Source organism: Neolamprologus multifasciatus, chromosome 16 (genome assembly GCF_963576455.1).
Source record: "Neolamprologus multifasciatus chromosome 16, fNeoMul1.2, whole genome shotgun sequence".
Classification (NCBI taxonomy): domain Eukaryota; kingdom Metazoa; phylum Chordata; class Actinopteri; order Cichliformes; family Cichlidae; genus Neolamprologus; species Neolamprologus multifasciatus.
The window spans coordinates 25,507,880-25,532,560 of record NC_140454.1 but is presented as its reverse complement, the minus strand read 5'-3'; the positions used below and the strand labels follow the sequence as shown (position 1 = coordinate 25,532,560).

The 24,681-nt window shown below is 38.3% G+C and overlaps 1 protein-coding gene across 3 annotated transcripts in view; it reads right to left on the bottom strand.

Annotated features, from left to right (window-relative positions):
• Positions 1 to 23,011, bottom strand: part of thsd7ba (thrombospondin, type I, domain containing 7Ba) — a 197,395-nt gene extending 174,384 nt beyond the window's left edge. For 2 of the 3 annotated variants that reach the window (XM_085134466.1, XM_085134468.1), the window contains exon 1: positions 22,080 to 23,011. The gene's annotated coding sequence lies outside the window, so the exon portion shown is untranslated. Of the gene's footprint in view, positions 1 to 2,987; positions 7,818 to 22,079 lie in introns of those variants that run through there. The other variant, XM_085134467.1, reaches the window with a different exon arrangement.
• Positions 23,012 to 24,681: the final 1,670 nt, after the last annotated feature.

The window sequence follows — 24,681 nt, the reverse complement described above, 5'->3', positions numbered from 1 at the left end:
TCAGGAGATAGGCCATCTTCGGAGACCAACATAACAAATTTTGAAGTGTAACAAATGGCTTGTCAGAAATCCCTGACTGCCAAGAGAAGTTTTGCAGCAGCTACACAACTCCTTGGAACAACATTCAGGTCTTCAGACAGACCACGCCCAATAGCTTTTTTCCAGAGGGAAAGCACAGATCTTGTAGTATTCCCTGAACTGTTCAATTCCAAAGGTTTTAAAATCATCATCAGGACATTGTCCAAGCATATTTCATTTCCTTGTGATGAATTCCATGACATTGCTCGAGTGCCAGAAATTATTGGAGAAATGTACTGCACCCATGTACTTGTGCTCCATCTGCCTACTTGATAAAATATATGAATACATTTTCTAAAGCACTTATTCACCTTAGGTTCATGGGCGATCTGGCCTGGAGCCAACCTGTCATAAAACAGTGTACAGCCTGCACAGGTCAACCCCGTCTATCACGGGGCTAACACAAACAGACTGACAAGCAAACGCTCACATCTTTACCTACGGCCAATTTAGAATCACAGATGAATCCAACAATCGTGTCTTTGCACTGATGGACAGGCCACAGCACACAGAGAGAACCTACAATGGCTTTGAGAAGGTGGAAACCAAACACAGAAAGTCTTTTGCAGTATGTAATTTACTAATTCTAAACACTGGATTCTCTTTGCCATATTTTTATCTGACAAACCTGGCCTGACCTGACTTGCTAAACCCATAACTACTCGAGAGATTCTGCTACAAACACTTCCTTGCACCATAACGCAGCACACTTTAGGCAGCTCAAGGGTCAGTGGAGGTGTTTGGACACAGCTGGGGTTACTCTACAGTCCTGAAAAGGTGTGCATGATCATTCTGGCATGCTGTGTCCTTCACAACATTGCAGTAGCACATTACATTCCTTTACCATCTGGAACAGAGCAGCAACTTGTCTGCCAGCTACAGGACACACAACCAATGATGGAACTGGAGGGGCAGCAATTCAGGCTCACTGAGACTTAGTTCAGTGTTTTTGAACTGAACTGATAGGCAGCTGAATGCCTAATGTTAAGATGACATTTTTGATAAAAATCCTACATTATATATACATATATATAAATGCTTCACTGCAGCTGGTTGTAGGCAACCTAGCAAGTCAATAAGTGGGCATGTCGATCACATTCTTGCAATTCTTGGGCAGTGGCCACTCCATCCCAGCATCACACTGGCCTACAGTTTAAAATAGCTGGGAAAAAGTTTGTTTGCATCACCTTTTTTTTTCTTCAACAAAATATAAACGTTACACCGATTGGACTGTGTTTAAGAAATTACATGTTGTTGAAAGTCCTTTCTGGAACTGATTCCTTTCCACCACATGTCAGGCCAGTCTCCTACATATAAATGTTTTTATCTTCTGGTCCATTATTCTGTTTCTCTGTTTTGGCTTTTAGTTGTTGTTTGTTTTATTTCAATCCAAATTCTTTTTTTTACCTAAGCCCCAGTTCAGTCTCAGAAGACAAATAATGATGACTGATGACTTACATTCAGCGCATCAATTATTGCAGCACTTTAGAGAAGTGTGCCTTGCAGCATCCACCTCAGTCATGGTTTTCTCCAACTTTACTGCTTACTCCATACACCTCAAGACAACCATATTTTTCTATTTAGAGAAATGTGCACATAGCCTATTCCTGCTGTCTGCAAACAACCCATGTATTTAACACATGCAATATATTCCAGCAAGGCTAGACAAATTGTCTAATTGTAAATTTGAATGTATTCTCATTTTCTGCTCATTTCTTTGGCCTCATTCATACCATATGTGTACACATATGGTATTAAAGATCAAGGCCTATATTCATTTAAAATAAAAGTAATTATTACATATCTGTGGTTTGTGTAATTGCTAAAGAAATAAGGAAAGGTCACTGTGGTCTATGAAGCTTTCACAACATAACAGTATGTGACTAATCTGTCTTATAGGAGCTGACAGTACAGAGACAGGAACATCTCTATATCGTCTAATCTTGTAATCTACTCAGACCTTCAGTTGCAGAGCGTTAAGACAGCTTTTTCACAACTGTCACATTTGAATAAACAAATCTAGAACAGGAAATGGAGTCTTGGATCAACACTCAGTAACCAACTGCTGCACTGAATAATGCATTCCTCATAACAACAATGTGCCATAGAGACATATGAGACTGAGTAGAGGAGGGCAGTGCCTGCTGTGAGTTAGATGGTAATTGAAATTTTGACAAGTAACATTCCTCTCAATATCCCAGGAACATTTCTGAAATACACACACTGTAAATTGTTTACAAACAACAACCATAATTAGTGCCTTGCAGTTGTATGCCTCTGACAACCAGTGAAGTTATAGACTGCACGGGCTCTCCAGACTCACAGGATATATAACCATAGTGAAGATTACAATTTAATTGGCATGCACCACATTTCTTTAGTTGTGTTTTTGCATTTTAATCATCAAAATCATCTAATGAGTTCATCTTGCAGTCTCTCAGGCCCCTCCCACTGTCTCCAAGGAAGCTTTCAATAATTGCCTTACAAGGGAGGGTCAGCTGATGCAGCTCTCCTTGGTCTTCAAGGCTACAAAAACAGACCCAGATGAACTATTTAGGCTCTTTCTTCCATTCTGGCATTGGGTTTTTTCAATAAATATTTTATGAAAGGAAACCTGGTGTATGGACTGACAGCCCCAAAACACAATGTCTCTGGCCACGCCTGTCAGAGGCACAAAGTCATAATGCCATGTACTAGTTTAGAATATTAACTGTTACACGCATGCATTTAAGCGCAGCTAATCACTAGACATTAGACTATCAGAGTAGATAAAGACGTATAAAGTAGAAGTATAAAATAAAACAAAATGAAAGCAAAATAGCTATTAATTTTATCCACCAAGTCTATGATAAGAACAATACAATTTACAGTTTTCCTTATCTCCAGCAGGATGCTATATAAAAACTTACCTTCTGTCTCCAGCATAGCACCGATGACAATACGAGATCAACAGACCTCATGCTGCAACCAGAAACCAAGACAAAACAATGCATTCTTAACCGTGGCTGCATTTAATCTGAAATGGCTACAAACAAGTTTTGTCAAAGTGGCAAACAATAAATTCAGAGGTGCAAAAGTTGAATTTTCCCCCACTGTTCCATCATAATTAATCGTTTTAGAGCAGACTTTAAAAAAGTGGCCTGTCTGAATTAATATATTGGTTCATTATTGTGGCCCAGATTCCATCGCCTGGTACCATGTAAACACTTTTGTTTTCCTCCATATTTTTTTACAAAACAAATTAGAAGATTTTTCTTGATGTTCTTAGTTAGAGTTTCATTTCATTAACATTTTATATTCTGCATTGCACGGGAATATAGTACTTACTAAAAAAAAATGTGCAGCTTTTGTGCACCAAGCAAAGCAACAAAAAATAAAAGATTTTAAAAAATCGGTGCGTGATGTTATGGAAATGACAGTGCTGAATAAACATGCAATTAAACCGAGAGCAGCTGACATTCATTAAGCATGAGCCTCTCTGAGAATAACTCAGTGATATACGCCTGGATTAGCCTGGATTAGTTGTTTACCACTTTGTGAGTGACGTCTTTGAGATGCTTTTTTGGGATGGAAATACTAAAAGGGAACAAAATTATTTATTTAATAAGGCCTAAACTGTTTGAAGTTTTCCTTGACTGATCTAAGCAGATGCCTGCTGTCCCATTCACTGACCCAATCTAAATAGTAAGTTAACCTTTCAGTTTGCATTGAGTTTACTAAATACTACACCTCTTATACATGCATATATAGAATACATTTGCAGCTATGTGCAGTTAATGCTTAGAAAAGTTTATCAATGACATGCTGTGCAAAAAATGGCACCTATAGTTTGCAATATTGTAGTTGGGATGAAACAAAGACGATACAGCGACACTGTAATTGCAGCATAATTAAATATGGTACTTTGATAGAAACCCCTCAGGACTATATTACACATTGATAACAATTACAGGAAAATTTAACCCCCCCACACTAGAGGTCTAATTGATGCTCTATCAACTCTGGGGTGGAAGACACAGCATGACATATGGATTCACAGTGTGAGTGCTCTATCGCCTTTGTTGGGTGAGGCACTTATCTGGTTGTGCTTCCCAGATAAGGGAGGAGGGAGCAAGGGAAGGCTGAAAGTAGGACTTTATTGAACATTCTGTCTCTGTGGAAAACCCTGCGCAGGTTCACTTTGTGAAAGCAGAGACCTCACAGTGGCCACCAAATCCAATCAAATGTTTCGAAGGCTGACAGGCCCAATCTGTCAGTGGCTGGTTTTTGCCCACCTTCAGTTTTGGAGATAAGCTCCAGGTGGAAGATATTCACATATGCAGAAGCCAAACAATGCTGGTGAAACAAGGCAAGGCAGGAGATAAAACTAAATATTTCTCGTACTTTTCCAATATTATTCTCTTTATTAATTAGTTGTAAGAATTTGAACAATTCCATTAGTCCACCAAAGGGGAAAAAAAGTTATATTCAGAAGCTGTTTTGCAACCATTATGGTAAGAAGATGATCTTTCTCATATGCTGCATGATTTTTTGCAGTTCATATTTCACTGTATTGTGAAAGGAAATTGATTGAAGTAAAGTTGTGCATGTGCATGCATGTGTAACTGCACTCTTTTAAAAACTACAATAAGAGGTCAAGTAATTGACCAAAAGTCTTCATTTGTAAAAAAAAAAAAAAAGAGAGAGAAAAAAATATAAGACTGCAGGTGACTTATTTTAATCAGTGTGCAGTGAAGTTAATTTCTTAACAATTAATACCCTGATTATTTTTAACAGGGGAGTTAATGCGTAATCATAACAATATAATCTCATTATTTAATCAGTTTATCACACCATGCTTTCTGACTGTCAATTTGTGGTGAGTGATTGGAATTTAAAGCCAGTAATTATTACAACCTTCTTGCTTTTCTAGTCATTTCTAAGATTTAGCAACGCAGAAGAGCGGATACATTCCGCTTTTATGCAGAGGTTGTAAATGATACAACTAATTACAAGTAATAAATGACCGTGATGGCAGGATTTATTCGTGAGATTAAATGCTGATGCTCCATCTGCCAGTTAAAGAAAACACGACATAAAGTCAATGAGCACACTAATGTAGATTCACATACCATCTGTGGCTTCAACATGACCACCTGAATTTTCCCCAACATTCCCAGCACAGTGATCAAATCAGCTTATACTCTCAGACAGTGTCACAAAGAACTCTAATGATCTCTTGCTATGCCTCTTCCTTTCTAATGCTGCAATTTCAACAAGAGGACTTGAAAGCTTAAACACAATAATTCTCTCTGTGTAATAAAATGCAAGGAACTGACTTATCTTATGTAACTTGTTTTATCAATGGTGAGCCAAGCTTTCATTTCCACACAGAATGAAGGTCTTTGAAATACAAAAAATCAAATGAATTCCATGTCAAAAAACATGTGATAAGAGGTGTGACACAATCGTTAGTACTCTCACTTCACAGCAAGACCGATCCTGATTCAAACCTCATGGGCCTTTCTGTGTTGAGTTTGCAAGTTCTCCCTGTGCCTGCGTAGGTTTCCTCTGAGTACTCCAGCTTCTTCCCATAGTTGAAAGAAATGCTTGCTAGGTTTCCTGATGATTCTAAATAGACTTTGTGTGATCGTCTCTTTATGTTAACCCTAGGTGTAGCCTGTCTCTTGCCTTATGTAGAGCTCCAGCTTCTTGTGAAGTTGGATAAGCTGATAAGATGAGAAAGCTGATGGATTATAAATTCACATTTAAATTTTTTTTATTTTCGACTTAATAATGCACAGTTTTATATGTAAAATGTCAAATAGATGGTAAGAAAAGGCAGACTGTAAGCTGGCTGCAGGGGTTGCTGCATCTTGTTTTTGGAGTTGACAACTTGGAACTGGCACTGTGGATTAAGCCGTGACTCTGTCAAGTAGTATGCTAATGTGAACATATCTTATTTTTATAGAATCATGAATAAATCAACTAGAACTGCCATGTGGCACTTGTATGCCAATCAGTGTACCTTTGGTTTTCCATCAGCATCATTTGGCACTTTGGACAGTCTCCAAAGGGACTGTTACGGGTTTTTTTACATTTTACTTTTTTTTTTTTTAGATTTCCCAATAGGCCACTGTGATGACATCATCTGTCAATATATGGTTTGCTTTAGAAACAACACCTTGAAGTCCGGTGTGAGCCATTGACCAAAAAGCTGCAAGTGTTGTCAACAGCAGCAATAAAGCATTTGTCCTTCTATTTAGGTTGTGCCCACTGGAATCTTATTCAGCTGTTATTATTTACTCTAAATAATTATTCAACTGTAGCACCAGCAATGTGCTGATAACCCTTTACATAACAGAATAGACAAGCTTGTATTCTATTTTACATAATGTTGGTAAACTATGTATATCTTTGTGAGAGCTATTACAATGACACATTTTAATTGCCATGACTAAAGTTGATGCACATGATGTTTCCAAGAAAGAACAAACATGTGGTTTCTTAATAAGTTCACGCTCAGTGTTTGTATCCAAGAAACCAGAATTTTCATGCATATGTACCTACAAGGATATCTACTTCATATTTGATTGTGAATTACTGGGTTTGTTAACACACACAACATATATCACGTATATATTTTTGATCTTTTCCAGTGTCATTGCTAAAAATAGCAGATGTGGTTATTGTTAACGAGAGCAAAGAGCAGTTATATCTTATAAAACATGCAGTTTAACCATGACTTGGAGGAGGCATTACTCATCAAGGTTTGCAGCCTTATATTGAAAAGCCCTCCTGGGTTTGATAAGAATACAGAGTGCATGTTCTTAGCATTTGTAAAACTAATTTTTACAGGCAGCATGTGTTCAGCAGTGTACGCTTTCATCTATAGCTCTTTCTGTATCTGTTCATTAAGCTAGGATTTGCAAACCTAATTGCAGCTTTTCTCTGTAAAACCAAAAATTAAAAAGTTAAAGTATAAAGTTAATGCACAGCCTCCCTTTAAAAACAAGCAATTTAACATTGTAACCTTTATATGCATAAATTTGATTGTTAAAAGCCCAATTGATTAATTAATTCAACAATGACTAAAAAAAATACCAGTTTTTAGTAATATTTCTATCTAAATAATGCAGAGCAATGTAATAATTGAAAGATTAAAATTAGGTTTCGCTTTCCAGATTGGCCTCATGATGCGAGTGGTGCCTTATTGGTAGACAGTCCTACAGCTGAGTCACAAGTTTTGCTCGAAGCAGGATTTTACTTGGCATTAAAGCATTTTAAGAAAAACAGATTCAAGATTAAGATTAAGTTATAATACAGGAGAAGTTAGTTGTTTAGCCATTCATGGATCAGAGCATTTATGAGAGTATTAACATTAGAATAGCAATGCTCAGGGGTCAAAATGCATCCCATTATCTCTCCAAAATCAGGTAAAGACTAGGATGAGTTGTCAGCAACTGGCCAAGTGCATCACTACTGATTTCTTTTTTGCTCTGACTCTTTACATGGTTGTTACTACGTTATGTTGGTAAACTAATGGTCTTCTTCCCTGAGAACTTAAACCTATAATGCCCTTGATAGATGATACATGAGTTTACATGAGTTGATATTTGAAACATGAGTTTCTGAGACCTTTATCTCATCGGCATGATCAATACTTGCTATAATTTCAAAATGTTATAATAATAATAATGGATTGGATTTATATAGCGCTTTTCAAGGCACCCAAAGTGCTTTACAATACCACTATTCATTCACACACTGGTGGAAACTATGGTTGTAGCCACAGCTGCCCTGGGGCAGACTGACAGAAGCGAGGCTGCCATATCGCGCCATCGGCCCCTCTGGCCAACACCAGTAGGCGGTAGGGTAAAGGGTCTTGCCCAAGGACACAACAACCAGGACAGAGAGCCCAGGAATCGAACCGGCGACCTTCCGGTTACAGACACGCTTCCCAACCCCCTGAGCCACAGTCGCCCCATGTTGTGGAAAAAACTATATTTTTGTCTAAAATTAACATTGTTGTTGTTGACAAAAAAGTTCCCAAAAACATGTAACAAAAAATATAATAAATGTATAATAAAAATATATCGTACACAACAAGATATAGCAAAAAAAAAAAGAAGTGTATTTTGTTATAAGAGTTAAAAAACATCTCTGTTCCAAATAAATCAGAATTTTTTGATGGGTTGGGTCTTACAGGGTTAAGAGTCCAAGACAGTATTTTCTTCAGTTTGTTGTGATACTAGAGCTGTCACAACAGAGACAACTGCACCGACGCTGCTCTAATGAAGACACTTATGCATGACAAGGCAATGTATGGAGACCTGCCATTGGGAAAACAATGTTAAGCAGGGGAGAACAAAACACAAGTGTAGAAGCCTCCAGTCCTCTGTAGAACACCTTTCTCAGCTAAAACTCTTTTCAGTGGCACTAAGCAATTCACATGTTGCCACACCATCAAACATTACAGCTTCTGCACCCTAACATGCTATTACAACCTGCTTCTTCATTTAAGGGGTGCGAGGCGTATAGCTTGTTTATAAATAACAAAAGATATAATTTATGCACCCGAAAACGCTGGGTTGCAAATTATACAATTTATAATATATGGCCTCATATACTTTATTTAAGATAATAAATAAGAATGATCCAGACATATTTAATCTCTCATTTTTAAATGTCTTTTTCAATCCATTTCAGAATAACATCAATAGGCAAATGAAAAACTATGAAAAAATAACAAGAAAAAATAACACAGCTTTTACTTTCCAGGAAAGTAAAAGCTGTTTGAGAAGAAAATCCACAGGGCGGCACATTTGAAACATTAAGTGGTCTAATCCTTGCGCCGTTGTATTATTTAATGAGGCTGAGGATGACATATTGCAGATAGATGACAGAATGTCATAGCTCTTTTTTAAAAATTTAAAATGTTACATCTCTTTGATGAAGGCAATTCATTGCTAAACATTCATCAACACAACAAAGGGTCCCGCACGTGGACCATTGATGAATAGTCCAGCTCTTAAAAATCTAAATTGCCTTTGATTAAACAAAATTACTGTAGGCAATTATACAGCAGCATGATATGAATTGAGGACATTTTTTTTATTATTTTGTGATACTAAAATGCAAATGTCAATCAGGTTTTTAGAAACAACAGGATTTTTTTTTTTTAAATCGGTTTCATGTGGAAATATAAATCAACAAACTAATCATGTTTTGATTTTCTTTACTTTCTTTCTTTAGTTCAGGGTCAAGGAGGGGGTGGAGCGGGGTCACCTGTTGTTGACCCTTAGGTGAAAGGCGGGGTACACCCTGGAGAGGAAGTAAGGTCATCACAGGTTGAACTCAGGCAGATAAGGATACATTGTCAGATCTATACCTACAGCCAATTTAGAATCACCAATTAGCCTAACAAGCTATGTTTGGACTGTGGAAGGAATCTGAAAACAACTCATCCAGGTACAGGGAAAACGTGCTAAGTGCACACAAAAAGGTTGCAGCCAACCTAAAGCTGCAAACCAGGACCTTGTTTCTGTGAGACAACTGTGCCACAACAAATATTTTTCTTCTCAAATCTTCATGAGCTATAAACTGAGTAAAATATTTAACAATTAAAACACCAGGCAGTCTAAAGCTCCTCCAGAGTCCATAACGTGGATGTGATGTGGATACCAATAAGCACCAGCATACCCTGGCACTCGTAACTGTGCCACATTTGTGTAAGGAGAGATTTCCACTCCAAGGTTCTGGTGCTTGGCCAGAAGGCACTCAGCACCAGCACAGCCAGTGAGTGCCAGCCATTATCCCATTGTTTGGAGGCACACAGCTTGTCCTAATTAGATGCAAAAGAGCAAAGAAACTGTACCTAGCACTACAAATGAGGAGAGACATGTCTCACAGCCTGTTGCTGCAGGTTGAAGTGTAATAAAATAATGAACTATCACAGGAGCTTCTCCTGTAGAGAGCAGAGCACATCAACAGGCGGCCTTTTGAAGCGGGCAGCTGCTGTGGAGAGCAAAGGGCCAATGCAGCATCGTGACAACGCAACACTGATTCTTGCACCTCAGGTGTCAGGGCAAAAAGGTGAAATATGATTGCTAAAAACGCATCCTCGCAGCATCTCATCCACATGTCAACACAAGACCCAAACAGCAATAAGTGAATCAGTAGATGTTTTTAAAATGTTAGTTTATCTACCGTTAATTAGATGTAGAATGAATGAAAACAGAGTGTATCTACACAGAGAAGGAGTCCAGGAAGATAAGGACAACACTACATCCGTAGACAACCAGATGGAAAGACCAGAAACTCAAGCGACCAAGAAAAATGCACAAATCTTTTAATATCACTGATGGATTTTTCAAAACTTTTTAAAAAGTTGAGTTCTCGTTGTCATTATACTCATGTTATATAAAATGCAATATTCAAAGACAGACAAAAATGAGGGTTGTTTAATGGAATGTACATCTGTGTGTGGGTGTTTTTGTCTGTTTATGCATAATGACACCGTACTAGCAATGTGGATGGCAATTAAGTAAATGAAGAAATAGGATTATATCGACTATGCGGATTTGACCAATATAACCATATACATCTGTGCTTGTATAAAGCACTAACATACAGCTATACATTAAGCAAAATATATATTTTTGCAATGGCAATTTGCAGCTCCAGTACTAAATACATACTACCTATGTAGCCAAAGCTACAATGATAGTGTTAAGAAAAAGCACGCATATCCATGAGCCACTCTATTGTATGCTGAGGAAACGCTCCCTTTCTACTGTTAATTTAGAGCTTGTCCTACTTTATTTATCAATAATGACAAATACATAGATGCACAGTTTGCCTCTAAACTACAGCAAATTAAGTATTTACTCCTGCTCATGTAATTATACATATTTAGGACATTATACATAGTTCAGAATAAGAACTGGGAAAAAGTGATAAAAAAAAAAAACGAATTCAAAACACAAGCCAGTAACACACAAGGAGGATTAACAGACTCTCTGAAAACAAGGAAAGGGAAAGGTTGGCCTTAAATACTCCCACATGAGGTTGTCAAGGAAAGTGGACACGGGAGGATGACGAGACACAGCTGAAACTAATTAGAACAAGGCAGGAAAGTAAAACTAAATACAAGGCACACGAGACAAACTACTATCAAAATAAAACAGGAAGCAGTAACACAAAATAACTCCCAACTAAAAACAAAAAAAATAATCAAAAACAGACCATACCAATGGATGGCTGTAGATAATCACTGTTGTACCTCTTTTATAACCTCTTCCATACACACTAACAGTGATTTGAACTAAAAATTCATTTGAACAAATACTTTCACATTTGGATTCATCACTCCATGAGACCTGTTGCTGCTTAATTTCTTTTCTTCTATTTATGATTTGGCATATCTGGGCCTCTCTGTTACCCTTCAGCATGACTTCTTGACAATTCAATGAAGTGGATGGATTGACTGAAAGGCCAGATGCTTCTGTGTCAGGTCTTTGCTAGATTCTTTCTCCTCCTCTCCTCTAGTTTCCTCATTTTTTTTAAAGACACATTGCACACCAAGCTGAGATAAAGTTTAAGATTTTTCCAGCTAAATAGCTCTTTGGGAATCATGCCTGTCAAATAGTTAGATTTGCCATTTTCCATAGATTCAACTAAAGAAATAATGAACAAAGTATGTGGTTTTGTGGCAGGATTTTAGTAAAAAAATAAAAAATAAAAGCTCCTAGTAGATAAGATTTAAAATTGGTTGTTTGCTAGATTGTCTATTATGTGTAGACACAACACTCATTCATCCCTCAGGTGCAGTTGATGCGTTAAAAGAATGATAAGTGGCTTAACACAGTAGAAAAACATTTCTGTGAAAATTATCAGGTAGAAACACTCGACTGAATGTGAGTGAAAAAGTAGCCAGTGTCCAAAGAAAAACTGAAAACCTTTCAAAAAGTCCAAAGAAATATTGGTCAAGACCACTTTAAAAATTACAAGAAATTCTGACTTTTTTTAAGTGAAACATAAAGTACACAGTAGTCTATGTAACATCAGTATAATTAGCATTTATAATAAGCATTAAATAATTAAAATGTAAAAATTCAGAAATGAAATATATAATGAAATATATCTGCCTTAGGACTTCTTTATCTTTCAGTTTCACGTCAGATGATGTTTCCACTCACACCACAGATCACTGCAAATACTAAGTCGCTGGATGAGATAGAGAGTAAATGCATTGCAAGGGAAATCATATTTGGCTGTGGTAACACCAAGTGAGTAACACCGGATTTCTCTTAATACACTTTTTAAAAAATATTCCCATTTCATTAGTAATTTCAGCTTGAAGACAGCTTCTTATCATGGTAAATCAGACAAGATGCAACAGCAGCATTTAAAAGAGCCTCAGCAAATCAAAAGAACGTTGATCTTAAGCAGCTCACTCTCACCTTTTCAGTCTACATTACTAAGTCTTAAAGTACACGCTCCCTTTAGTTGCCAGTCATTAGTTGTGACATCGCCTCTTTCTGAATCCATATTGCACAAAAGACTGTTCAAAATTGATTCGAACCCCGAATATCAGAGTAGCATCGCAACTGACTGACTGACTGCACATTTTCCTAAGCAGAAACGGCATTCTTTCATCAGAGGTCGTGCGTTCTGTTCAGGTGAACAACTCCATTCCTTTCTCATTAAATGTAATTACTGCTGACACCTCAAAGACAGCAGCAGAATAACCAAAGAAAAAAACGCCAATTGAGACAAAATGTCTGTACAGAAGGCCAAGAAAAAGACACATTTGACCATTAAGAACGAATTGTATTGCTGCACTAATTCTATTACGCGCAAGGAAGATTTAGTGAATATAGCCAGTGATCCAAAGTTAATTGGGGTGAGAAAAGCAGGAGATCTAAGCTAAAGGCCAGTGAGCTGACTGGGTTTTGTGACAGACTCCTTCAGCTGCCTGACAACTACAAAACAGCCAACGAATAACCTGTGTGGCCAGATGGAAAGAACTATAGACAAATAAGCTGGCTACTTGACAAAGACTCTTAAGAGAAGGCTTGTTCAAGCTTCTGCATTTGTATTCCAAGTGGATTGCAGGGTGGGGGCTAATGTAATTGAAAACTGTTGGGGTGTTTGGGGTCAGCAAATTCAATAGACTCTGGGGAAAAAAAGTGTTTGTGTTTTGGGTAGCAATGTGAAGTAGCAATAGCCCTGCAGAGAATTATGATTCTTCTGTCCAAATAATAGCTTCCATCCTACCCTCTATCAGTTTGATGTGAAGAGGAATAGGACCATGAAATCATCACCACTAACCATGTCAAGGGTAGCATTTTCTAAGTGGTTTCCTCTAAGAAGGATTTCTTTATTTTAATGGAGTCAGGTGTTTTTAAGCTTAGGTGAAAAAGGGTACATTTTTTAAGTTGAGGTCAAAAGAGGTAACAATTGTTTCCAAGAGCCATACTTTGGTAGTTTATTTGTGAATGGGATCCTAATTCAACCACATAATCTTTATAGAAAATTAAAGGAGCAGCAACAAAATAAACCATTGGGGGGGGGGGGGGGGGGGTTACATTTTTAAAGTCACCTTTTACAGTATTGTACCTCATAAAAGTTCCACCATGATGCAAGTCTGTATACATATCTACGGTATGTCAGCTAATGTAGCAAGATAAATGACTCACTGGAAGCTCCAGTTACTCAGCAAGCAAACACAGCAGCTACCTCTCAGGGGTTAGAAAGGAAGACAATGTGGAAGTGCCAAAAACTTTCGTTGCCACGAGTAACCATATCACGCTGGCTCTAAAAGCTTTGCAGCAGGAATAAGCATGTTTACAACCTGGTTCAAACTGGTTTTCTGTCTAACATACAGGCTATGGATGCACCTTTTAGGCTCTCTAGCATTAGTTGTAACTTATCATTCTACCTTTGCTAGAATGCGCTCACGTCTGGCTCTAAAAAAACAAGTTTCTAGCAGCCACAGTTTTGAAACTGAGGTATCTGAGTGCATATTTTAAAAGTAGTCTTTGAGGATAACCTGCATATACAGGGTGGGCCATTTATATGGATACACCAATAAGTTTGATGTGTCACATGGCCCTCTTCCTATTGAAAAAACAAAAGTTGTATCCAAGATGGCCGACTTCTAAATGGCCACCATGGTCACCACCAATCTTGAGGAGTTTGCCCCCTCACATATACTAATGTGCCACAAACAGGACTTTAATATAACCAACCACTCCCATGTTATTATAGTGTATCCATATAAATAACCCACCCTGTATATAGCCAAATGCTCGCAAGTAATCTAGAATTCACTCTAAAATGAAACCAAACTCATATCTCCATTTTTCAGGGATAACTATCAAAGCAGTTTGTTAAGCTCCTTATTTATGAAAATCCATCTGTGGATTTTCTTAGGTGATTATCTAACTAAGGTCACAGGGTTGTGAAGCCAATGCCGATGTCCCATCTAAACTGACATTTCCCAAAAGGCATCACTAGTTCATCACACAGAGAAGCAGGCAATCACTCACACTCACTGCCAGTTGATCCATCATAAATGTCTTTGGTGGCACAGGAAGAACACACAAACTCCACGCAGAAAGTCCTCGGCAGCAAATTCAAATCGTCTTCCTCTGAGGAGACAGTACTAACCACTGTGCCAGAAGTGTAAAAAAACTACATTTTAATATCACAAGAGCTCATGAATATAGCAATCAGACAAATAGTTGCTTATATAAACTGCAGTAAATGAACACATTTCTTTCACTATTACTCTTCCCGAACAGTTTATTCCATAATGCAGGTGGCCCCAGATGAATGTAGTAGCTGTAACTGTAATTTATACTCTGTGCATACAGCATGTTTGCACTAGATGTGAGAATATTCTTTTTGTGGAGCTGAAATATAGAACCACCACTTGGTTCAGTTGTTAAGTATAGGTTTCCATTCTCTCCATAGATATTTTAAAAAATGCTGAACCCTAATCATGAGTTAAAATAGCAATTGCTTTGAAAAGGCTGAAAATTGCAGCTCTCTAACATAAAGGAGAGACATGCAATATTTTTTTTTCCCAAATTTGTACCTTAAAATGGCACATAACTATAACAGCAAGACATGTCTTGTGTTATCACAATGTTTTTGCTTTAAATGTGCCATGTTATGGCATTAAATTCTCAACCCCAACCTGACCTAACCCAAAATATTTCGGATGCCAACATAAAATGGCAGGAAAAGGTTTAAAGAAGCACCAGATGCGCCTAAAATAGCATGATATTTATATACAATCCCACATGATAATGTAGAAAAAGAAGAATTAAAACTCACACAGCAAACAAGCATTTCTTTTCAAGCCACCTGAAGACAGCAGGGTGTAAGTACATACCTAGGAGGAAAGAGTTTTTTTTAGTTATGTAACTCTTTAAAGGCCATACTCAGAATTGGAATTGAAAACATATCCTGGAAACATCACAGGGAAGCTGCAAAGCAGGGTGGAATATGAATTACTTTTCCATGAATGGCCCACACATGCTCAAATTAAAATAAATGGCAGCTAGCTTAATGATATAACTACATGTGTCATGAGAAAGGTGCTTTCAGATGGAAGCAGTCTCCAATCTGAGGTCCACACCCTGCCACATGTGAGAAACAAACACACCATCTGGGGTATCAATACAGTACATGTGCACAATGAAGTAACCATGGGAACAGCAGAGTAATCAAACCATCATGAAGGGATGTTTTCAATCATTCCCCACTCACTTTACTAGAGCAGTCCACAACAATATATAAAAGACATCATGCTTAATTCTGCCACCAGCTAATTTGCTAAAGATAGCTAACTTTGGCTAGCATCAACATTCAAGCTAACCGTTTGCAATATTTAGTTTGTACAATCAGGATATCACATTTCTACTTTATTGCTGCACCATTTTTCACTGACACACACATTTACAATATTGCTAGCTGTTGACACAATAAGAGCTGCTTTGATAGTACTCTGCCTTTACACAAAACATTACCAGAGGACACGGTCACAAGAGTACATTCTTCTCGTCTCAGAACAAACAGCTCGCTGAGCCTCCCTTTACTGACATGTGCCTTTTAGTTTATATCCCTGTAAATTTAAATATGTACATTACAGCTCCGGGCAGTCCAACCCGGCCAAAATTAAATTTTCCTCCTTCTCGTGACCTCAACATAAAATGTGATCTCTGACAATTGTGATAAATCCCATCCTTCCACGGTGCGTGCACACAAGTCCCTCACTGCCCACATGCTTCTCATTAAAAATGAATTGAATAGTAGCGGGTGTCGCTTTTCATGTGAAAAGGGTGTAAAGCAGTAAAGTGAGTGAAGGGGGAAATATATTACAGCCCAGAAACATTTTGCAGGCATACCAAACCCCTAAAGTGTTCCTGTTGGTTACAAACTGCTTTTGAACTTCCGTGATTTGATATTTCTCGAGATGAAGACATTGTCAAAACACATCCTGGCAGTCCTCCCCACAAAGTATTCAAATTAAACCATCAAAGGAGATAAGTTATATTTTCTTAATGCAGATCTGCCATATATAGTAAATAGCTTTTAAAAAATTCAAGGGGATGCCTTTTTTGCTTTGGTTTGTGAATGCATTAAGAGGGGAAAATAAAATCAAAAACATGTCTGCTATTTTTTTAAAAAAATATGTATCACAGTTGCATTTCAATCAGGAAAAAAACAGGACTTTCTTCACTTCAAACAAACTAATGGACATACTTTCAAAAGGCCAATTTGGTTTCACCGATGACAGCCTTCTCTAAGAAATAGATTTCTTTGAGGGAATTTCTACTATTTTATAGAATCTCTAACAATCTGTTGAGATGGTCAATACAACCATCCAGTATTATGTTGGGAACATATGTGCACATGTTTGTCTTGTTGTTCACTAATTTTAATAAACCAAAGTGAAAAATAACAGTGAGGTTATCCAGTTAAATGCATGCCTTGACTATCAACTGACTGATTAAAGTGATTATGCATATATATCATTTGAGCACACAACAGTGTATCCATCCTGGGAAAGTATTCCTAATTGACCAACTGTGAAATTACATCATCATTTTTGTCTGAGTATTTAAATTAAAATAGTACAAAAAAACCCACATATAGAGACTGATGGACTCTTTACAACCAATAATCAACTTTCCTCCAAAACATTGTCACAATTTATTGCTCATAGCCTCAGCATGAGCCGTGCCTCTCTGTCACAGTTGTGAACAGCATATTCACTGCAAACAACCCTTTTGAGGGCTTTTCAGATGCATCTAATCCTATTAACAGGGAGGTGTAATTGACAAATAACTTTGTACTTGCTCAGCACTCTCATTGCATCATATTACGGCAGAATAAACTGTAATATGAAGAGCCCTTAGCGATAAAGAAGTATGCACTAAGCCATCTGTCCTTTATCATTTTATAATGCCAACGCTTTCAAATAAAGAAAACAGTTGTGTAACATTTTACTTGCAGCCCAGAACACTTGCTTACAGTTCATGACTTCAAAAGAGAACTTATGTTTATTATTTAATACAAATGGAAGTGGCCACATGTGCTTGCTATACAGACGGAGAAACTGTGATCACTGTGATTTAGTCAAAAGAAATATTTTAATGCAAATTTGTTCATAAATATCACTTTGATTATCTATATTATTTGAAACACCATAGGCATTTTCAAATACAGCATACACCTACACAGTGGAGAAGTTGCACTCAGTTAAGTTGCAATCACTGACTGCTGTTTTTCTCTATAGAGTTACTTAACAACAGTCTGTCTGATCAGATTGTGGGGCTGAGACACAAAAACTTTGGAGAACGTTTCTTAAATTATATTTTTAGCTGTATTTTATTACACGTGATCTTTCTAGTTTGTGTGTAATCGTCAATCATCGACCATGGTAAAACCACCTGCTATCTTTTTCACATGTTTCTTATGCCAGCTCTGACCCATCAGAGCATGGACACAGTGGGTCTGCGATATCCTGGGGTGTGTGTGACACCAGGCTTTTGGCTGCATATCCTTCGGTTCCTGGTTGCAGTATGGGGCCTCTGTGGATCTGGCTTACATCTTGCAGATAATTGATCAGATTGGGATCGAGGGAGTTTGAAGGCTGGGTCAATGTCAATGCTGTGGGAGTGTGATTGATCTGGAACAATCCTTCAGTGGGTGGTCAGCCACATGAATACCAGCACACATGGAGAACATTGCATTATAATGAGATAATTTGTTTCACTGGTCAGTAGTTATAATGTTGTGGCTGGTCTGTGCATGATTTTGTAGGTCAACTCCCAAGACTGAAAAAGGAAGCCAATGTAAAATACCAATAAGTGTATCCGTTGAAATCTAGTTCAGTCTGGCTCCTAAATACAGTCCATTGCCATAGACTCCTTTGTTAAAATGACATCTTTACAAGGTTAAGAAACTTTACATGCTTCATATATGACTTACATGGTCCACAAAACTGGGCATCTCTATGGATAGCTTCCTTCATAATAACTGTAATATAACTGCACTGTACTTTTGTGGGCTATAGGCATGGCCACTTTGTTTTGGGAAACCTGCCAATCAGTTTGCTGTAGCTACAGGTATCTGATGCACTCAACGTCCACTAATGGGAGACACTGGTAGACCTTTCCACCATGTTTGCCGCTTTGGTGGCCTTTGGAGCTTTTTAATGGACCTATCTGACAAAATCACTGCCTGCTGTGGTACAGACCATCCACAAAGGTTTGCTAAGTGAAGTTCTACTATTTTAACCCCTTACTTTGTGCTTATTAGATGTCTGTACCTTCATGTCCACCCATGCAGCTTTAAAATCAAGCTGATAGCTTATCATTACATCTTATCCCAATATAGCAACATCTGCCTTTGAAAACTTAACAAGGTGCTGAGCGGTGAAAATGTGCAGTCTAAAACCAATGGGTGACTTTATGTTGGGTGCATCTATCTTCTAGACCCACGCATGAGTGGAAATGTACCTTCAGCTCATCTCAATCTGGTGATCAGTCAGACAGCAACTATTGTATGGATTGCCATGTACAGACATTCAGAATAGTAATAAGAAGAAGCTTTATTGTGCTTGAGTTGAGCACAAACGCTAGTATGCTATAATGTTAAACCCAGATGGTGAACATGGCAAACATGCTATCTACTTTAATAGCCAAACATGTCAGTATCCCTGTGAGCATATTAGCTCAAAGCACCTAACATGTGTTCTTTAACAAGTAAAAATGGGCCAATCTGTAAATTAAAATTATACAGGGACTTTAAATGACATAGGGGCACACTGGAGACAAATATACCTTAAATTGGAGAATTCATTGCTCAGTTAGCGTTTCCCTGGGCTGACTGCCAGATGAAGTCTGACTGCCAAGAAACGCTTCCATCTACTTTAAAAACTGTAATCTAATCCTCCTACCTTGACTCCTAGTTATGTGCCCTTATAGCCTTGTAAAAGATTAATTATCGCATAAAGCCACCATTATTAGTACAATTTTCCCGCGATGCTGCAAAAATGGATCCAGCACACAAGTGATACCTCAACCCCATGCACATGTGCATGCAGATACGTGCACTCAACCTACACAGAAGTCAGACTTTTCATTCCAAATATTTCTTTTTTGAAATCAAACCAGTGAAATCTGTGGGGTCCCTCTGTCTGTAATTCAGCCACCTCCACCAGTCTAAGTGGGCGCAACACGCTGCCTGCCTCCTTGAGTCCAATATACCACCCTCATATTTCAATCAATAATCAGGTGGGGATACAATTAGTAACTTGGAAGGCTTGTGAGAGTCACGTGACGGATCAATCGAGCAGAGAGGCGGCGCACTCATTGAGGTGATTCACAGCCCAACAGTTTGTCCCACGCTCAGCCTGAATCCATGCCGTCTATCTTCTTTATATGAAGCTTTCAAGGCTGGAAATATGCATCTGTCAAATGTCCCCCATTACTCCGGCTGCCTGTCACACCTGGGGCAGCTCACAACCAACCAGAAAAAAAGACGGAGTGTAGCTGTCAGCACAGAACCCTCAGCGGACTGAAAAGGCACCAGCTTCCCCATTTCTCTGTCTCTCATTTCCTCAAAACGCGGATATTTTTCTGGGTCTCCAGCTGAATGCTGGGTTAATGAAAGAGGCTGTGTCAGGCAAGCTGAGGCAGCTTCTTTTTGCTCTAGAAAACATTAACACATTTGGTAACCTATATGGCCAACATACAGCACATACTGCACAAAAGGCGTTTACATCTCTTGGTTTGTAGTTCTGTCACTGATTTTGTATCATTAACAGATGTCAAAAAAGCCCATACCATGCCTTTCCTCGTTGCTGTGTGCAGTGTGGGTTGCATTGCCAAGCAAACAGCATACATGCCTCAGAACTGTTGTGGAATATGGCAAGTCTGGTTAAAATGAGCAAGTTTTCTGTGTGTGTCCATAAATTAAAGTGCAGTTTCAGCTCCAGCTGTTAGTGTTTCCACTGCAGTGTATCTGGTTGTTCTCTCACCTCAACAACCAGTGTCTTTTCACATCACAAAGCTATTTCTCTCATTTCTCTCCACAGTCCAAGAGAGCGCTGCAAACTATGTCATGAATGAAATATAAGCACACCGCTGTATTACTTATGAGACCCGACGCAACTTTGCTCAGAGCTATTTTCAGATTTCATTTAAATTCATCAGTATGATGAATATTCTTACACCACAGAAACGACCAATAGGTCATCGGGAAAATATTAGCTAAAGATGAACTTGAAAGATTACTTATCAGCAAAGACCACCTTTCAACATTCATCATTACAGCAAAGGCTCTCCTGCAAAGGTGCTCCAAAGCAGACAAACCCACCATGAGACATGATTTAAGTGACACTAATGTGCTTCACTGTTGAAGTACAATTGCATGGTCCTATTGTTTATTTAAACTTCAAAGGCTAAGCGTTGCTCATGGGGCAGTCTTAAACTCATTTTAACATCTCCGAAATGAGGGAGGCAAAAAGCAAGGTCTGCTTCTGTAATTTATGCAAATTTATATAGTCATTTGCATTTATAAAGATTACACTTTGAAAGGGAACTGTTTTCACAAATGCTATATCCATGACCAGCAATTACTATATGGTTAACACTATGACCTAACCTTCTCTTGTAACACGCAGTTGTAGAATAAACCTACAGATTCTCTCACTTGCTCATTTCAGTAGGCATAGATTTGCAATGTAACCATCTTAAAGAATACATAAAAAAAAAAAAAATCTAGTCAGTCATACTGTATAGCCTCAGATGTTCTGACAGACTCTGAAGATGAGAAAAACTGTTCTTGCATAGAACACTAACAGCTTTACTATCGTGTTTTTCTTTGTTGTACACAAAGTCACATGTGATCAATCTATAAATATACCAAAGAGAAAAATATCTTTGTTCAGGAAGGATGACAGGTCCTGATAAACTGCGTCCGCTGGGCACCTGCCGATCTGTGAACACTTGAGCTTCCCTAACTCTTAACTCACTTTGTACCACCAGCTTCGACCAGCGAAAGCCCATTTGCTTCTCTGTTTTGTCCCATGCTGCGGGCTTTATTTCTCATTCTTTCAGCCTCATTGCTCATCTTTGTTTAATACATAATATCCGTGTTTTCCTTTTTATCTAAGGGTATATTCAGTCCTACCTATCAGGTACACTCCTCTGCCTGAAGTAAAATTGCTGAAGTTGTTATTGTCACAACTTATTTGCAATAAAAGCACTTACAAAATGACATTTGAGTTCTTCAACTTTGCTCAGACTGTCTCTCTTAAAATGATCAGACCTCCACTTCAAATTCATCACGGCGAACAGAGCAAGGAGAAACTAGAAATGTGGAGAAATCAATTTGTCCACTACGGGAAGCAAGCAATCAGGCTTTATGCTTTAAATTTTATGAACCCTCATTGCAAAGCAAAGAAAAAACAAACCAAAAAGAAAAAAGGGTCTTACCTGAGCTCTTGCTGATGCTGATGCTGTAACAGATCCTATCTGTGTCTGTGGTTCAGAATCACAGAGAAAGAAGGAGAGAGAGAAGGGGGGAAAGGCAAGGAGAGAGGAGGGGCAAGCAGAGCGCAGAGAAAGAGAGGGAGCAGGAGGAATCAGGGAGAAGGCGAGAAAGTGTCTGTGGACCAAACGGGAGAAATAGCCAGAGAGGAGACAGCAGGGATAGTGGTGCTCTCACACTGCGCGGCGTTACACTGAAGGGGATGTGCTGGCTCTCGGAGGTGGTACTTCTCAGCCAAATGACATCTGCCTCTCTCTTAAAAACCATTGGCTAAAAGGAATGATTTCCTAATAAGCCATCCCTGCTGTCTCCAAGTGAACACACCCCCTCCTTCTTTCCCACTGCATATGCATACGCAGATGTATGCACACCCACCCACTCCAACACACACATAGACACGCATACACACCTACACATGCACAAAGACACAGACCGATATTCTTTTTTCCGTGCCGTCTGCAAAGATTGTCTTTGCCACTTCATTTGCCCTATTTTTCCTCCTCCTAGGCACTTTCCCGTTTCTTTATTCTCTGAGGGCCCCCGCTACACACGCATTGTCATTTATCACAATTGTTGCAGAAAGTGTTTTTGTCTTTCAATTCAAAATTGCTTCCCCTTTCAACTGTGTCTTTTTTTTTTTGCAGGATACTCTTTGCCTTTTCCAATAGCTTTCAAAAACCTAGACACTATAAGTGGCGCTTTGTGATCTATATATTGTAAAGACTTACCCTTTTTACCTATGTTGGTTTTTTTGGCCATTATGGAGAGAATGTCTCTCTAGCTCTTTTAGCTTGTAAGAAAAAAATAACTCATTCACTGCTTTTACTTTTAATAAGCGTTACTAACTTTTGGAAGTTTCAAATGCTGGTATGCAAATTTGTTTTGCTTTTTCATTGTTTTAATCGATTCATCCAGATTGTGGCAGGTTTTTTTTTTTTTTAAACATGATTAAGGTGGTCAGGTCTTGAGCAGAAAACCACAGAGTTATATACATTACTTCAAGTTTATTGATTTATTCTAACTTTTTAAATTTGTTACAGCAATCCCACTTTCTCAAATGTGTGGGAGTTATAAAAAAATATGAAATACTTAATATGAATACAGTACATTATTAGAGTTTTCAAGTGGTGTTACTGAATAAAATGAGTAATTGTGAGTGCCATCATACATTCACAAAGCAATTTTTGGAAGGTTTGCTGGCATAAAAAAATATGACTTAATGCATTTTCATAAGAAAAACTTTCCAGATATGCAATTATTTAACAGCTGGATACGTAAAATAACACATGAAAACAGCAGTGTACTGTTTATTACAATATTTTGCACACTCAATATATGCTGGGATTGTGCTTTTATTGCCATGTTTACTTTCTAACATCAACGGTGCAACATTAAATGTACTGCAATTAAAAAAAGTCTACAAAAAACAAAACTTTGAAAGATTTTAATCTGGCCAGTGATCCACACTGAAACTTGGAATGGTGGTTGTTTCTTCAGTCACATCATTAACATAGAAGTGCGCACCATGAATTTGATGGGGAGAATTTCGCAAAAGCAGCCTCCACCATTGTGTTTCCCATCCAGCATCTTTATTCACTGTCCTTCTCACCCTGATTGTCATTGCAAGTGTTCCCTCTTCCCCAAAATAAAATCACAATTTTAACACTGTGAAGGAGATCTGGTGCACATCGCAGCCATTTAACTGCAAATCTTGAGACATGTGGCAGATGATCTTTAAAACAAAATAATCTCAGTAATAATTTACTCTTTCCATTCGTCTATGAGCCTGCAAGCAGTAACTGTTCAAAAAGATCCATTACTGCAAAACAGAGACATTTGTTATTTAAGCAGCAATGGGATTAAGTATGGATTCTGAAAACAACAAATATCTGGTCTGATAATCAGCCAGGGCAGTAATGGGGTGATCTCTGCTAATAGTGTCAAATTTACAAACAATTATCACCCATTTTTCATTTTCCATCAGTTCTACAGCTTAATCTAAAATAAACTCAACATGAAATCATCAGCTTATCTCGTTAGCGCTCACTGGCATGCGTAGGACTGACTTTACTGCTGTAACACCTTGCCAAATATGAAGTTATCTAGCCGCCTTTTTTCTTCTTCTGCTACTCCCTTTATGGGTCACCATAGCATATCATATCATATGCCTCCATCTCACCCTGTCATTTGCATCTTCTCCTTTCATGCTGAGAGGTCAGCATGAAAGGAGAAGATGCAAATGGATGTGGTGAAGGATGACATGCAGAGGTGCATGTCATCCTTCACCACATCCATGAACCTTCTGTGTGATTTTCCTCTTTTTCTCCTGCCCAGCAGCTCCATCTTCAACATCCTTTGCCCAATAAATCCACTAACCATCCTCTGCACGTGCCCATTTTGGCCTTGCCTCTCTAGCTTTATTTCCAAACCACTCAACCTGAGCTGTCTCTATGATACACTCATTTCTAATCGTGTCCAACCTGGCCAGCCCCAATGACAACCATAACATCTGCAGCTATGGCTCCTGTCTTTTTGTCACTGCCATTG